This window comes from Protopterus annectens, chromosome 1.part0, assembly GCF_019279795.1.
Source record: "Protopterus annectens isolate FY-2018-M chromosome 1.part0, PAN1.0, whole genome shotgun sequence".
NCBI classification, from domain to species: Eukaryota; Metazoa; Chordata; order Ceratodontiformes; family Protopteridae; genus Protopterus; species Protopterus annectens.
Genome location: NC_056725.1, coordinates 28,817,914 through 28,834,438, shown reverse-complemented (window position 1 = coordinate 28,834,438; position 16,525 = coordinate 28,817,914). Strand labels below are relative to the sequence as shown.

General features: G+C 44.6%; 1 protein-coding gene across 1 annotated transcript in view; it reads left to right on the top strand.

Annotated features, from left to right (window-relative positions):
• PAK4 (p21 (RAC1) activated kinase 4) overlaps nucleotides 1-16,525 on the top strand; it is a gene marked incomplete in the record, with an annotated part of 2,042,725 nt that overhangs the window by 1,910,325 nt on the left and 115,875 nt on the right.

Genomic DNA, 16,525 nt, shown 5'->3' with positions numbered 1-16,525 from the left:
GTTGTGGATAGGATGATGCAAAAGTTCCTCAGACCTCCGGTCCAAATGGGGGTTATATTGGCTCCATCTCCCACTGGATCTGTTAGCCTTCTTGCCACTGCCCATACAAGCCTATCTCCTTCTCCGATAATTTCTTCCGGTTCGGAGCCCCAGGATCTGACAGTGCTGGTGTTGGATCTGAAAAGAGTTATCTCTTCAACTCTGACAATGTCCTTGACTAGTTCTGTTCCTATGCCTTCAGATTGGGACAAGTTCCGGTGCTGAGCCATCAGCATTGGATCCGTGCAACTGGAGTTTACTCTGATGATGATGTATCCATCCCTTCCCCTTGGAGCCCTCGACATTAGACAACTTGAGTCTAGTTCCGTCCTCGAAAGCACAGTTAAGATTGGAGTCGTGGTCTGCCTGTACTGGAAAATCTGGTTGGCCAGTCATGGATTCTCTGGGTTTGTCTGCTGTTAGGGTCTTGGAAAGGGTCCTTTTGTTTTGTAGGAATCTGGACTCTCATCCTCTCTTGGATCCTACCCTTCAACCCACTGTGCTTCAGAGTTGTGATTCCATCAGACTTACCCCAAAGGGACAGCCAGTTCCTCCTAGCTTCCGGTCTGTTCCCATTGAGGAATTTTCCCTGTCTTTGGACACTTCCCCAGAGATTCCCCTTTGGAGTCTGTTACTTTAGATACAGATTTCGAGGAAGGGTAAGGATCCCCTAGATCACCACCTGATGATGTCTCATGTGGAGACATTTTAGAGATCCTTAAGCAGAAAGGTGATTGGTCCTCTGATTATCCTTCTCCTGAGGAGTCAGTATTTGTGGGAGCTTTTGGTACAGGCCCATCTATATCTTGAGTGACTACCCCAGATAATGACTTTCTCAACCTAGTCTCTCGCCGGGCATGGAAGGATCCGAATTCTGTTGAATCCATACCGTGCCGCCAGGACAAGTTTTTAGTCCCACCAAAGGATAAATGCCACAGGAGCAAAGGAGTCCCTGTTGATGCAGTGATTGCGGTGGCAGCCACCAAAAAGAAGTTAACAGGTCAGAGCTACTCAGTCCACCCCCCCCTGAAAGAGAGTCTGTGGTGCTGGATAGATTTGGAAAGCATGTATTTGATTCAGTGACCTTTGCTCTGAGGTCCCTGAATTACCTGGCACACTTTACAAGGCTATAGGGAGATTTGACTAAAGAACTGTCATCAGTCCTTGTCTGCAGAGGATTTCAAAAGATCATCTCAGCTGGTCACTGTCTTGTCTACTTTTAAAGCATCCATGAGATTAATCTCTCAAGCAGCAGAAGTTGCTTCATAGGCGGCCATTGCAGGCATTGCCATAAGGAGACATGCCTGGTTGCAGCTATGCGACTTGCAGAGCCTTTCAAGTCTTCATTCATATATGCTCCCTTTGGTGGAACATCCTTGTTCGGCCCTTCTGTAAAGGAAATGCAAACCCACATTGAACAAGAAGGAATTCAGTTTTCTACACCTTAACGGTCTATGTTAGGTAGTCCAATCTCACTCATTTTTACATATGGTTCGAAGTCTATCCTCGGCTCCAACTCAGACGATTTTCAAGCTCGAAGACTTTTGGTTGGCTCGTGGCTAAGCAGGTATCCCATGGTGCACCAGTGCAATCCCCAGATCTTGTTTGCCGTGTTGAGTTCGGATGTGCTTCTCTTGGCTCTGGCTAAGTCTTTTTCATTTCTTTCATTCATAAGTGGTTTTTGCATATTTACTATTTAGTGTGATTATATATAGGTCTTTACCTAAATTTTCCTGTGGACTTGTTTGACCTTAGTACTTAGTATCCTGTGTACCAGTTAGTTAGGCACCATTGTGTTTTTCTTGCCTAGATTGTTAGTTTTGGCATTTTTTTCTCTGCTCTTAATCAACAGGGGCTACTGTTGATTTATTTGTACTGTTAACTTGTTGATTGTTAACTTGTTGTCTTTGGCGGGGATCCGCTAAAGTCGTATTTTAGGATTGCTGTTACAATTTTTTTTTTCCTGTGTGATTGAACCTGTGTGTGTGTCTGTGTTATATACTTGGTCTGTTTGAGTTAGAAGACCTAGATTTCTGTTACACCGAGCTAGGCCCGTTTAACTTAGAGGACCTAGTCCTCGTGTAATTCTTCTGCAGGGCTAGGCCCGTTTTAGTTAGAGGACCTAGTCCTCAGTTATTTTCTCTTTTCCTGTTTCTCCTCTGGTTTTGCATGCATGTCTGCAGTGTCTAAGGATAGCAAGGAGCATAAACCCTCTGGCTTCAAAAAATGCATGAAATGCTCCCAGAAAATGTCATTAACGGATGGCCACAGTAGCTGTGTCTACTGCTTGGGAGCCATCATTTGCAGGAGTCATGCTTGTTCTGTCATGCTTTCTCTCCTAGAGTGTTGCAGGAGAGAAAAAACAAGCTGATACTCAGGGGTCTTCTGAAACCAACCTTTGAGGAAGCCTTATCTAGTTTGTCGGCTTCTTCTTCCAAGTCTACAAAATCCAGATCTGACTCCAAATCTAAAGCTTCAAAAAGGCCTTCTCCGGCACCAGCTGGTGTCTCGGAGCCACCTTCCAAATTACAAAAATCTGTCTCCTCCACTCCTCAGTCTTCAGAGCCGAAGGAGAGCACCATGGTATCAAAGTCTGTCACAGGTGCTTCAGTGACGACTTCTGAACCTTTGGAAATAGCAGTTGACTCTACTGCTTGGAGCCGGTCTGTAGAATCCCTACCGGTCTCCTTGCTAATCAAGTCTCCAGTGCCTGCTAGGTCGAGATCCCTTGCTTTATATTTCAGATCTTCCAGGAGCCTTTCAGAAGAAGATGTGGAAAGGGTAGTACTGAGACTCTTGAAGTCGTCTGCTCTGGCTAAATTTTTGTTGGCTCTGACCCAGTCAGCTCTGGAGCCGCTCTTGCCCTCGTCTGTGATTCCTCCTCTGAGCCATGTTGGCCTTTCGGAGCCGGAGTGCTTGTTACCAGCGGAGGAACCCTCGTTTCCGGCTCCTTTTGCTGCTGCATTTGAGCCGAGTTCGGCTCCAACACACTCTGCTCCGTCCGTCGTGTCCAGGGACCAAAGCTCTTCTGTCGGCGCCGATGGGGTGAGTTTTAATCAATCTTCGGTTCCGAGCCATCCTCTTGATGCTTCCGCCAGAGTGAGCTCGGACCCTGCATCTATCTCGGAGCTGATGGCTCTGGCTCCGGCGCCAACCTTTATCTTTTCGGAGCGGGGGAGGTCTTCGGAGCCAGGTCGGCTTTTGAGGTGATGAGTGTGCTGTCTCAATCTACAGCCCCTGCCAGTGGTACAAGCACTCTTCCCCCCAGTACTCCCACTTCAGTCTCAGTACCTACTCTCTCCAGAGACAGCAGAGACGCGCAGCATCAGGAGCCACCGGCTGGTGGTCCCCACTCTTCCGAGGCCTCCCCAGAAGGTCCCTTCGAGGAGCCACCTCAGAAGAGGGTATGCAAGAGGAAGCATATTGACTTCCAGGATGAGTCTCTGACATCGGACGATGACCTCGAGGAGTTGGAAGGGTCCCCCAAGTCGTCCTCTGATGATGTCTCCTTTGTGGACATCCTGGAGATCCTTAACTGTCAACCCTTCTGATGAGGAGTCAGTGTACCTGAAGGCTTTGGGTCTCAACCCTCTGCCTCTTGGGTGTCTCGACCTTTCGATGAACTAATAGATCTGGTTAGTCAGAAGGTGTGGGATACTCCCGATGCAGTGGAGCCAGTTCCCAGGAGACCAAATAAGTTCCTGTCTGCCCGTCATGGAAAAGAGTTCTTGTCTAAGAGCATTCCCGTAGATGCCATTGTGGTGGCGGCGGCCACGAAGGAGGAGTTTGTGGAGACTTCTTCCTCTGTTCATCTGCCAAACAAGGAGTCTTGACAGCTGGACAGATTTGGTAAGCGTGTATTTAGTTCAGCAGCATTTGCACTCCGATCTCTGAAGTATCTTACCCACTTCACTAGGTTGCAGCGGGATCTCCTCAAGGAGTTAGAAGATTCCATACAGGGTGCTTGTCCTGAGGAGTCTTTGATAGGATCTCTGCTCAGTTGTCCACCCTAAATTCTGTAATTAACTCCTCCATGCAGCTGATGGAGCAAGCAGAGCAGCGGGTTCAGGAGTTGCCCTTAGGCACCTCTCCTGGATGTGCTTGTGTAATTTTGTGGAGCCGTTCAAGTCCACCTTCCCCAACACCCCGTTTGGTTACTCCTTGTTTGATCCCAAGGTGAAAGAAACACTCACTCTGTATGAGCTGGAAGGAAAGACTCTCTCTGCCTTGGGAGTCTGTTTTACCGTTCCTTCTCGACCATCTCCCAAAGGTCAAAGGGGAGGTAAAATGTAGTTCAAAAAGTCCCAGACGCTCTTTCCAGACACAGAGTGAATCCTCCTTCAGAGGCAGAGGAGAAGGAAATGGTAGACATCGCCCTAGAGGCAGGGGCGGTCTGCAATACCAGCAATGCTGTGATTCCTTTCAAGGGCAGCCTTATCAGCGCTCCTGATGTGGGGCCCGACTGCGTTTCTCTGGGGCCAGTCTGTGGTCGCATCTCTTTGTATTCAGACGCCTGGGTAAATATCACCCAAGACAAATGGGTACAAAGAGTTGTTACCACAGGCTATATCATACCCTTTTTCCTCCCACTGTTTGTTCCCAAAAAGATCCTAGATGTTCCACCCAATCAGAGGGATCAGGCAACTGTGGAGATCAACAAGTTGCTCTTAAAAAGAGTCATCCAGCCCGTCCCAGCAGACCAGACAGGATCCGGAACTTACTCCAGGTTCTTTTTAGTCCCAAAACGAACCGGAGACTGGAAGCCAATTTTGGACCTCAGCAGATTAAACGAATCCGTGAAGGACAAGTTTCGGATGGTCACACTGCAGTCGATACTCCCGTTGTTAGGGAAAGGCTATTGGATGTGCTCTCTGGATCTCCAAGACGCCTACTTACCATATAAAAATGGACAAGGCATCAAGGAGATATCTGCATTTCCGGCTGGGAGCCGGTCTTTATCAGTTTCGTGCTCTGCCCTTTGGTCTCACCACAGCCCTCAGGGTGTTCACCAAATGCATGGCAGTAGTGACAGCTCACTTGAGACGTCAGGGATTCCAGGTGTTTCCGTATTTGGACTGGCTCCTAACTGCCCCCAACAGGCATCTACTCATCTAAACAGGGACACCACCATTCAACTGTGTGCTCAACTAGGGATCTCCATAAACTGGGAAAAATCTGCATTACTGCCCTCGCAAGCTGTGATTTTTATAGGCGCAGAGGTAGACGCAGTGGATATGACAGTTCGTCTCCCCGCCGAAAGAGCACAAAACCTCATCTCACAAGTTCAGTGTCATCTTCTGCTTCGGAAGGTCAAAGCAAAATGGATTCTTCACCTTCTTGGTACGATGGCCTCAACCATTCTGTTAATACCTTTAGCCAGGTTGCACATGAGAATTCTCCAATGGCTCCTGTTTTCCCAGTGGTCATTCCAATATTTACCGCTGAGTCACCCTATCCTGCTGACTGAATCATGCAAAAAGGATCTTCATTGGTGAATATCGCCCAACAACTTGTTCACGGGAGCTCCCTTTATGCCTGCCCAACCCATTGCCACTGTGACCACGGATGCCTCCCAGGTTGGGTGGGGGAGCATTATCTTGGCAGGACTGTCCACGGCACATGGCAAGAACACAAGCCTCATCTGCATATCAGTGTTCTGGCGTTGCAAGCACTTCAGGACCTTCTTCCTCCAGGGACGATTGTGGTACAATCGGACAACATGTCGGTTGTGTGGTATATCAACAAACAGAGGGCGGTACCAGATCTTACCCACTCTGTCGACAGGCCATGTGAGTTTGGGAATGGGCGATTTCTTCCCGTGCTTTCTGGTGGCAACGCACATTCTGGGCAATCCAAACATGATAGCTGACAAGCTAAGCCGGGCAATCTTACTGCCTCACGAGTGGTCTTTGAAAAGGGAAATAGTGGAACAGATTTTCCGGAGATGTGGACAGCCTTGCTGCGACCTTTTTGCCAGCCCAGTCAATGCCGAGTGCAGCAGCTGTTTTTCCTTAATTCTCCCTCCGGGGGAAACGCCCCAGAGATGCTCTGGTCCACGGGACTTCAATATGCCTTTCCTCCATTCCCTCTTATCCCCAAAGTGATTCAGAAAGCCAGTTGGCTGGAAGGCAAGTTGATTCTCATTGCTCCTTACTGTCCTCATCAGGTCTGGTTCCCCTTCCTCGAGCCTCTTCTCCTGGACGATCCTTGGATTCTGGACCCAGTTCCAGATCTATTGACCTACATGTTTGGTTCGCTACATCCTGCTCTCCACACCCTCAAATTGACAGCATGGCTGCTCCAATTCCATCCTTAGTCAGGCTTCATGATGTTTCTTCCTCAGTGTCACATATTCTCTTATCCTCGCATAAACCCTCAACCAGAAGACTGTATGACAGTAAATGGAAAAGGTTTTCTATTTGGGCACAGAAAATGAACATGGATCCTTACACCGCTCCCATTCCCGTGATTCTGGAATTTCTTTCGGAGCTTTTTCAACAGGGATCTGCCATGGCCACTATCAAAGTACAGTTGGCGGCAATATCTCATTTTTATTTAGGGTCCCCAAATGTCAACCTTATGTCTCATAAGCTATGCAAGACCTTTTTGAAAAGAGCCACTTTACTGAGACCACCATTACAAGAACCTGTGGCTTCTTGGGATTTAAATTTTGTGTTGTTCAAATTGACATCCCCTCCCTTTGAACCTTCTCACTCATCTTCTTTAAAATATTTGTCTTGGAAGATTGTGTTTTAGTAGCTATTACGTCAGCCAAACGTGTTTCTGAGCTACAAGCCCTTTTTATTAAGCCACCTTATTTAATCTTTCATAAAGACAGGGCATCTTTACGTACCAATGCCTCATTTGTTCAAAAAGTTAGTTCTACTGCCACCTTAAATCAGTCCATTGAGCTTCCAGTTTTCTTTCCCAATCACTGTAATACAGTTGATTATCGTTTCCACCAGCTGGACGTTCATAGACAGCTACGTTTTTATTTGCAATGGACCAAAGAATTTCGGAGGTCAGACCAGTTATTCATTTCTTTTTCTGACTCCAGATTGGGCTTACCAGATGTTCTTCATCTCACATTGCTGCAGTCATAACCTGTGGGTAGTCCGCTGTCCTCGGTCGGCCAAAATACCAAAGTGTTAGGCTGGCATCGGTCATGGTCGCTTAGATCTGACGTCAGTACGCCGTAGTACTAAAGCGCATGACCGACGTCATATCCTCAGTCTTTCTTGCCGCATGGTCCGAAGCAGAAGCAGCGTTTGCAAGTGCCGTTCGGCATCCTGAAATTTTCGTATTCCGAGTTTCAGACCGAAGACCAAGTTGGGCTAAGTACCCCGTTGGGGAATATTTTTGTCTTTTCTTGCCTCAGTTAATTCCGGATGTCAGAAAAAGTGAATAATTGTATTTCTTGTGGGAAACAGATACCTCATAGGGATTACCACTCTCTTTGTATTCCTTGTTTGGGGCCTGAGCACGACGTAGTCGGGTGTCGCTTTTGTGCTAAATTTAATAAGCGCACTATTAAGCGTAGGTTAGATTGTGCTAGGCTGGTCTTCGGTAAGCGGTGTAATTATAATATGCCGTCGGATCCTCCGATGCCTGCTACCGCGAAGAAGCGCAGGGAGAAATCTTTGAAATCCAGGCAGGATGAGTCGTCCGTTCCGGACGCCGGTTCTTTAGAGACCACGGTGGAGTCTGTGGATCCGGCCGAGGTTTCTGTTGAGTCTCAGGAGGAACCTTTAGTTTTGCAAGATGTGGCCTCTCAGGAGTCAGGTCAGGCTGAGGGGGCCTCTCAGGTGGCTGTGCTCCCTTCTTTGCATAAGGTGGTTAGGCCTTCTCCCTCTGTTTCTAAGGTACCTTCTAAGGCCAGGCCTGGGTTATCTTCCTCTGGTGTCAGTCCTAGTTCTGCAGGTTCTGTGCCTAAAAAACACATGCTTAAAATGGCAGAAGATTTAATTACCTTAATTAGAGGTTCTATGCCCCCTCCAGATAAGAGGCCTAGGGTGGAGCCAGAGGTGGAAGGATTGGAGCATTATTCAGAGTCTTCGGCTGAAGACATTCAGGATTTTCCCCCTTATTCTGATTCTGACGCAGAGGATTCTAGTCCCTCTGCTTCCCCTCCAGAGGATTTTTCTTTTTCAGAAACCTTGCATTCTATGAGGGAGCATTTTAAATGGGAAGGTCAGGATTTCTCAGATTCCCGAAAGAGGCTTAGGGAATTCTTGTTTTTACCTCAACATAGGCCCTTGGCTATACCTCCGGTCTTGGATGTGGTACAGGATGTTTTCTCTGAGGCTTCTCTTAATCCAGATTCTTTGCCTCCTGCCCCAGTTAAGCCAGACAGGTATTACAGGGTGCCTGAGGCTCATAAATATTTGTATAAAAACCCTAGGGCGGACCCTGAAACTATTAGCCAGGGACCTAAGGGTGTCAGGGCTTCTGTTGTAAAGAACCCAGTTCCTATGGATAAGGACTCTGGAGCTCTGGACAGGTGGGGTAAAAAAGTGTATACCTCTTCCACGCTTGCAATGAGGGCTTTAAATTGCCAGTTTCATATTTATTATAATTATGAGAACATCTCTATTAACCAAATCAACATTGGGTACAAAAGAATAGATTTGGTTATAGAAGAATATTTGATTGATAACAGGATATGTAATGATACCTATTCATTTCTTAAGGTCGATTATCCAGTTCTGGCCAGGATGGTGGGTATACCAAAAATACATAAGTGTTTGAAGAATCCCCCATTTCGCCCCATAGTTTCAGGCTCTCGTTCTAAAACCTTTAACATAGGGAAACTCATAGACGGATGGCTCAAAAATGTTTATAAATCCATCCCTCATATCATGAAAGACTCCTGGAGATTTTTGGGTGATTTAACCAGAGACAAATGGCATTCAGATACAATTTATCTTACCATAGACGTCCAGGATTTATTTTCCAGCATACCTAAAGACGAGGGCCTGGAATTTTTTGCTAACAGCTTAAGGAAACACTCAGGTCTCACATGGAATAAGATTTCTTTAATTTGTGATATGATGGGGCTTGTACTGGACCATAACTATATAGCATTCCAGGGTGAATTTTTTAAACAGATTAAAGGTGTGGCCATGGGAGCAGCGTGTGCTCCCATTTTTGCAAATTTGGTCATGCTCGAATGGGAGTTAGAACATGTATTTAACAGCACATTTTTTTCTAACATCTCTTACTATGCAAGGTACCTGGATGATATTTTTATCTTGTGGAATGGTCCAGTGGAAAAAATTGAGGAATTTATGATATACATAAACAATACTACTAGCTTTTTAAAATTCACACATAGTTACAGTAACACTGAAATAGCATTTTTGGATGTATTAATTAGTCATGATGATGTGGGTTTTATTTCCAAGTTATACCGTAAGCCCACATTCTCGAATGACTACATACATTTCAGTAGTAGCCACCCTCCACATGTGTTCAGAAATATAGTGAAAGGACAATGTATTCGGGCAGCCAGGATGTCCTCCACAAGGACCATAATGGTGGCAGAACTTAACTATATTAGAGAGTTATTTTTAGATCGTGCCTATCCAAGGAAAATGGTTAATGAAGTTATCAAATATGTGGAAGGCGAATGGGGACAAAGATATCCACCATTATTAGGATGTTATAGAATGAATGACAAAACAGAAGGACCAAATGAACTCCAGGGAAGAGTGTGCGTACTTACATATACACCTTACACACATTTGGTCAAAGAAATTTTAGAGAAACATTGGGCAATATTAGTCTCCATGGACAAAGAAAAAAGATGGGATAAATTACCTAAATGTGTATATAAAACGGCGCCCAATATTAAATGGCTGTTGGAGAGGGCTAGCCATAGAAAGGATGAAGTAGATACACATAAGGGAACCAAAAAATGTGGAAGGTGCAAACAATGCAAATATATTAACACAGCCAACACCATCAGGTTAGATGATATCAATCGAACGTTTATTAGATGTAAAACCGGGAATTGCTGTTCAAAAGGGGTAGTGTATATAGCCAATTGCACACAGTGCAATGCCCACTATATCGGTAAAACAGAAAGACAATTGAAGAAGCGTGTATATGAACACCTATACCGGATACAGAAAAGTGATAGTAAGAATGCATTATATAGGCACATTATGGAGCAAGGGACAGAACATGGTTTTACATTTGCTATCATTGATCAGGTTTTCATTACACCACTTGGAGGGAATTGGAAAATGGAGTTGGCAGCAAGAGAAAGTAGATGGCAGATCCTGACAGATTCCACCCGTAAACCTGGTCTTAATGATTTTGTTAGTATAAAACCATTTTTAGCCTTATTATAAGTGAGTTTGTAAAGGTATAGGTTTGATACATCTACAGCACCTGACATTATGTATCTTGCATCAGGTATCTTGTATTTTGTGTATAATAAACAATCACTACGTATTAAGGGATGCGTAGATGTAGTTATGCACATTTACATAATGGGTTTTAGACGAGATGATGTGACTCTGTTATTAGTATATTTGATCACATGCAACTAAACAATTCTGAAGATATGCATGTTGTGGATATGTATAAGGTGGTAGTGAAACATTTTGCTTTTATGTTTATGTATATGATATTTTAATATCAACTTTTATTTTATGATTTTTATAATAGTTAGTATTTTAGTATATATATATATATATATATATATATATATATATATATATATATATATATATATATATATATATATATATATATGCAATAGTTTGATAGTTTTAGATGGACTTATATATTAAATATAGTAGGGGGATCATTTTATTAAACAGTATGTATATTATGAGATTTATGATAAATGGCAGGATGAATTAGAGTAGGTAATTTACAACCTATGTTATTTTGTATTAGTAGTCAATGTATGTGTTATCTATACATAGTAAAGGGTAAATTGTAGACATCCTTGATCAACTATTGTGACTAGTATGTCTTTAAAGTTTTTGGCGGCAACTAGAGCAATCATTCAATTAAGTTCAAAAAAGTAGAGTATTTAAGCAGTAGAATACTAGCAGTATGTTGTTCTGATGAAGACTGTGTACAACAGTTGAAAGCGCTAAACCCTGTCTTTTGTATCGTGTGGAGTTACAATAAACTAACATATTTCATCACCAGGACGAGCAGTGATTCTTCAGTGTCGGCGTCCAGATTTTTATTTGGTTGGTGTTCGTTCATTATTTATACAGTTTCATATGCTGAAATACCAGAATTTTCTTCTTAGTCAATTGAAATCTAAGGTGGATGCTTTAGCAGAAGGCATAGAGTGTAAAGAATTACAGGATTTGGTTCATGCCTCTGATCAAGTGGGTAAGCATTCCTTGCAGTGTGGTTTTGATGCTTTGCAGGCCTCTTCTAGGGTGGCTGCCACTGGATCAGTTATGCGTAGGCACGCTTGGCTTAAGGATCAGAACTTGTCAGAGCATGTTAAAGCTCGAATTCTGGATGCTCCCCTTCAGTCAGAAGTTTTGTTTGGTTCTCCTGTGGAGTCAGTCTTGAAGAAAATGGAGGACAAAGCTAAGTCTATGCAGACTGTTAAAGATTTCTTACAAGTGCAGCCCCCTAAGTTTAGCAGAAATTGGCCTACTAAGGGTTGGGCTTACCCTTCTTCTGATTTACAGTCTAGGGGCAGATCTAGGCGTGGTAGGGGCAGAGCTCATGCACAGGGTTCTTTTAGGCCTATGACGTGGAGTTCCCCTGCGCAGTCTGCTGGTGAGGGCAGGGGCCAGGCCTTTCGTAAGCAGACCCAATGACCTACATCTTCAGCTGCCCGATTCTTCTTGTCTGGCAGCTCCTCTAGGGGGAAAGTTAGCACTTTTCAGGCAAAATTGGCTTTTAGTAACCCAGGACAAATGGGTGTTGGACATTATAAACCGAGGCTACAAGTTTTATTTCCACACATTGCCCCCTTTCAAAGGCATGCCAGACGTTCCTCCTCAGCAAAAGGCAGAGGCTCACAAACAGATTTCTTTACTTCTTCAAATGGGAGCTATCCAGCAGGTGCCTCCATTAGAGGTGGGCCTAGGATTTTATTCTCGCCTGTTTCTTGTACCAAAGAAGGGGGATACTTGGAGGCCGATTCTGGATTTGTCTATTCTCAGCACATACCTGGATATTCCAAAATTCAAAATGTTGACTTTGCAACAGCTTCTACCTATGCTAGGCAAAGATCACTGGATGGTAACTCTGGATCTCAAGGAGGCTTATCTTCATATTCCTATCAGGCCAAGCTGCAGGAGATTCCTGCGTTTCCGGGCTGGGACTTTACATTATCAGTTCTCTGCATTGCCCTTTGGCTTATCTACTGCGCCCAGGGTATTCACAAAGGTTCTGGCTCCGGTGATAGCCTTCTTCAGGTTAAGAGGAATACAGATTTATCCTTACTTGGACGATTGCCTGATTCTGGCTCAAGACAAAGACAAGCTACTTCACCATCTTCAGTATGTTATGGCAGTGTTAAGGTGCCTAGGGTATTCTGTGAACGAAATAAAGTCCAGTCTAGTACCCTCTCAGGACATGTGCTTTCTGGGTGTGAGACTGAATACAGCCTCTCAGATGGCGTTTTTGACCCCGTACAAGCAAAGAAATCTTTCCCTTTACTTCCAACAATTGTCTCACCTGTCCAGGCTGACTGCAAGGACAGTCCTTCAAGCCTTGGGGTTCATGGCATCTTGTATTCTGGTACTTCCCAATTCCAAACTGCATATGAGGAAATTACAATGGTATCTCAAGAGTGTATGGATGCAACACTGCCACGATTTGGACACTGTCATTCAGATAATACCTTGCATTCAAAAGGAATTTTTGTGGTGGGCTCAGGAATATCACCTAAACAAGGGACTCTCTGTGACCCGACCAGAGGCGAGTCAGATCTTAACGACAGATGCCTCGGACAAGGCTTGGGGAGCACACCTCAATGGAAAATGGGTTCAAGACACGTGGCCTGCCAGACTTCAGCATTTGCATATCAACATGAAGGAGATGTTAGCAGTCCAATTTGCATTGATGGCCTTCAAGGATCTACTACACCCAGGACATGTGTTGATTCAAACAGACAACACAACTGTCATGTGGTACATCAACAAGCAAGGGGGAACCCATTCGTACCCACTTTGCAGGCAAGCTATGATTTTGTGGGAGACGGCTCTCAGTTTGCACCTCACTCTTCAAGCAAGGTTTCTGTCAGGAGCACAGAACTCCTTAGCGGATGTTTTGAGCAGACAGATGGTGGATCCCCACGAGTGGAAACTGGATCCTCATGTATTTCGACAGTTGACAGTGTTTTGGGGGACTCCAGACATAGATCTGTTCGCTTCTCCACTAAATTTCCAGCTGCCAAAGTTTTGCACAAAGATGTTTCATCCAAAAGCTTTGAAAGTGGATGCTCTATCATTCAGTTGGAACAACATTCACGTCTATGCCTTTCCTCCTCTGCCTCTCCTTCCCAAGGTGCTCTTGAAGGTCAGACAGGACAAGCCCTCCATGATTCTTATAGCTCCAGATTGGCCACGTCAGCACTGGTACCCTCTGCTGAGGAGTTTAGTACGGGAGCCTCCTTGGCCTTTGCCAGCAAGTCCACACCTTTTGTCCCAGGCAGGCAATCATTTCCTCAATGTCAGGATACAGTCCCTGCATCTGACAGCCTGGCATATTCTGTTCTAGACCCTGGAGGGTTGCAGCTTCCTCAACAAGTTTTGAATGTTATTTTGGAGGCCAGACGGCCTAGTACAAGGAAGGTTTATGCTGATAAATGGAGGAGATTTTTTCTTTGGTGTAATGCAAAGGATTTTGATGTTTCAGTACCTAATTTGAGTGTTTCACTCCAGTATCTTACAGAATTACTAGACAAAGGTTTGTCTTTCTCCTCTGTAAAAGTTCATGCTGCAGCCATTTCTGCTCACTATGACTGTGACCCACCATTGTTCTCTCATCCTTTGTTTAAGCAATTTCTTAGAGGGGCAAAGAACATAAGACCCCCACGTAGAGCTCCTACTCCTTCCTGGGATCTCAATTTTGTGTTGGAGAAACTCACTTTATCTCCTTTTGAGCCTGCAGCTACAGCTGAGTTGAAGTTTTTATCTTGGAAGACAGCTTTTTTGTTGGCCATTACGTCTGCTAGAAGGGTATCTGAATTACAGGCTCTAATGGCAGTTGAACCCTTCCTAATTTTTCATAAGGATAGGGTCTCTTTGCACTAACCCTACTTTCATGCCTAAAGTGGTCTCAAATGTGGCCTTGAACCAGTCTATTCATTTGCCTACTTTTTATGCTGATCCCCAAAATAAAGGGGAAAAGATTTTGCACTCTTTGGATATCCACAGGAAGTTGCGTTATTATTTGAGCAGAACTAAAGGGTTCAGACAGTCTCAACAGTTGTTTGTTTCTTTTGCTTTGGGTTCTCAAGGGAAACCTGTTTCTAAACAAACTATTTCTAAGTGGATTGGCCATTGTATTGCTTTTTGTTATTCTCATCATGGTAAGGAGATTCCAGCTGGAATCAGACCTCATTCCACTAGGGCTACTGCCACTTCTACTGCCTTTCTGAGGGGTGTAGCTACTAAAGATATTTTGGAGGCAGCTACTTGGAGTTCAGTGCACACTTTTTCTAAGCATTACCATCTCCCTCTTTATTCAAAATCTAGGGCGGGGTTTGCCACTGCAGTTTTGCAGGGCATGCTAGCAGCCCCCAATGCTTTATAATTTTACCAACCTCCCTTTACTTTTGCTTTGGGATTCTACCCACAGGTTATGACTGCAGCAATGTGAGATGAAGAACATAGTACAGTTTTGTACCTACCCTAAATGTAGATGTTCGAAGATCCACATTGCTGCAGTCCAATTTTCCCTCCCTCCTTCCCCACTGTAGTTTGGGGTGGTTGTGTGGTTTGGGTTATAAAATATTGTTGGTACATGGGTGGTTGGATATTTTTCCTGTTTTTGGCTTTGGCCTTTCTTTTTAGGGCCTTCTGACATCTGGGGCAAGAAAGGCTGAGGATATGACGTCGGTCATGCGCTTTAGTACTACGGCGTACTGACGTCAGATCTAAGCGACCATGACCGACGCCAGCCTAACACTTTGGTATTCGGGCCGACCGAGGACAGCGGACTACCCACAGGTTATGACTGCAGCAATGTGGATCTTCGAACATCTATATTTATGGTAGGTACAAAACTGTACTTTTCTAAGGTGACATTGTCTAATTGAATTTCTAGTTGCATAGCCTTCATCTACAATTCGGAGGGCAGACCTTTACCCCACAGGATCAAGGCTCACTCTACCAGGTCTCTGTCTACTTCTACAGCCTTTCAAGCCAGGGTACCACTTGATATTTGTGCAGCAGCTACATGGGCTCCCCCTCACACCTTTATTACTCATAAGTTGGATTTGGCATCCAGGGGTAGAGCATCCTTTGGCTCCATGGTGCTCAGGGGTATTTTCCAATAAGCCACCCAAGAATATGGCACTAGGGACGCAGTCCCATATGTAAAAATGAAGGTGAGATTGGACTACCTAACATAAAAAAGTTATGTACTCACTATAACGTTCCATGTTGGTAGTCCATCTCACCCTTCATTTTTACCAACCCCGCCCTCCTGCCCCCATCCTGGAAGATCTGGAGGTAATTTGATTCTCTTGGTTGGTGAACCTTTAGTACTGGTTTGTTGGTTAGGGTTTTTTCTGTTTCTAGCGAGCAGCAAACAAGATCTGGGGATTGCACTGGTGCACCATAGGATACCTGCTTAGCCACGAGCCAACCAGAAGTCTTCGAGCTTGAAAATCAGCCGAGTCGGAGCAGAGGATCGGCTCTGAACCATATGTAAAAATGAAGTGTGAGATGGACTACCAGCATGGAACGTTATGGTGAGTACATAACTTCTTTTTTCAAGAAGTCAGAGAAGTGGCAGGAAAATGTGGTTCTGAAAATCCCAGGGACCTTTCTAGGACTTCTGTGATGATAACTCCTTCAGAAGCAAAGGAGGTAATTCAAATGGAAGACAGAGGAGGCCTGCAAAATCAGGGTTCCAGAGATTCCTTTCTGGATAGCCCCTTTCAGCGCTCCTGAAGTTCTGCTTGACTCCTTAAATCTGGAGGCAGTTAGGGGACGTTTGTCCTTGCACCCAGAAGCCTAGGCTGCTATAACAAAAGATACTTAGCTGCTGAAAATAATATCCAGTGTTTACTTCATACCCTTTTCTCAGATTCTAACTTACAAAAGAAAGAATCTCCCTGAGGTTCCACCCATCAGGACACTGCAGGACAAAAAATTTAAAAGCTGCTAGACAAAACGGTTATCCAACAGGTCCAACCGGACCAAGTAGGATTCAGAACTAAGATTCTTTTTAGTGCCAAAAAAGACAGCTGAACTAAGACCAATTTTGGATCTAAGCCAATTAAAACAATTTGTTAAGAAATCAAAGTACCGAATGGTCACAA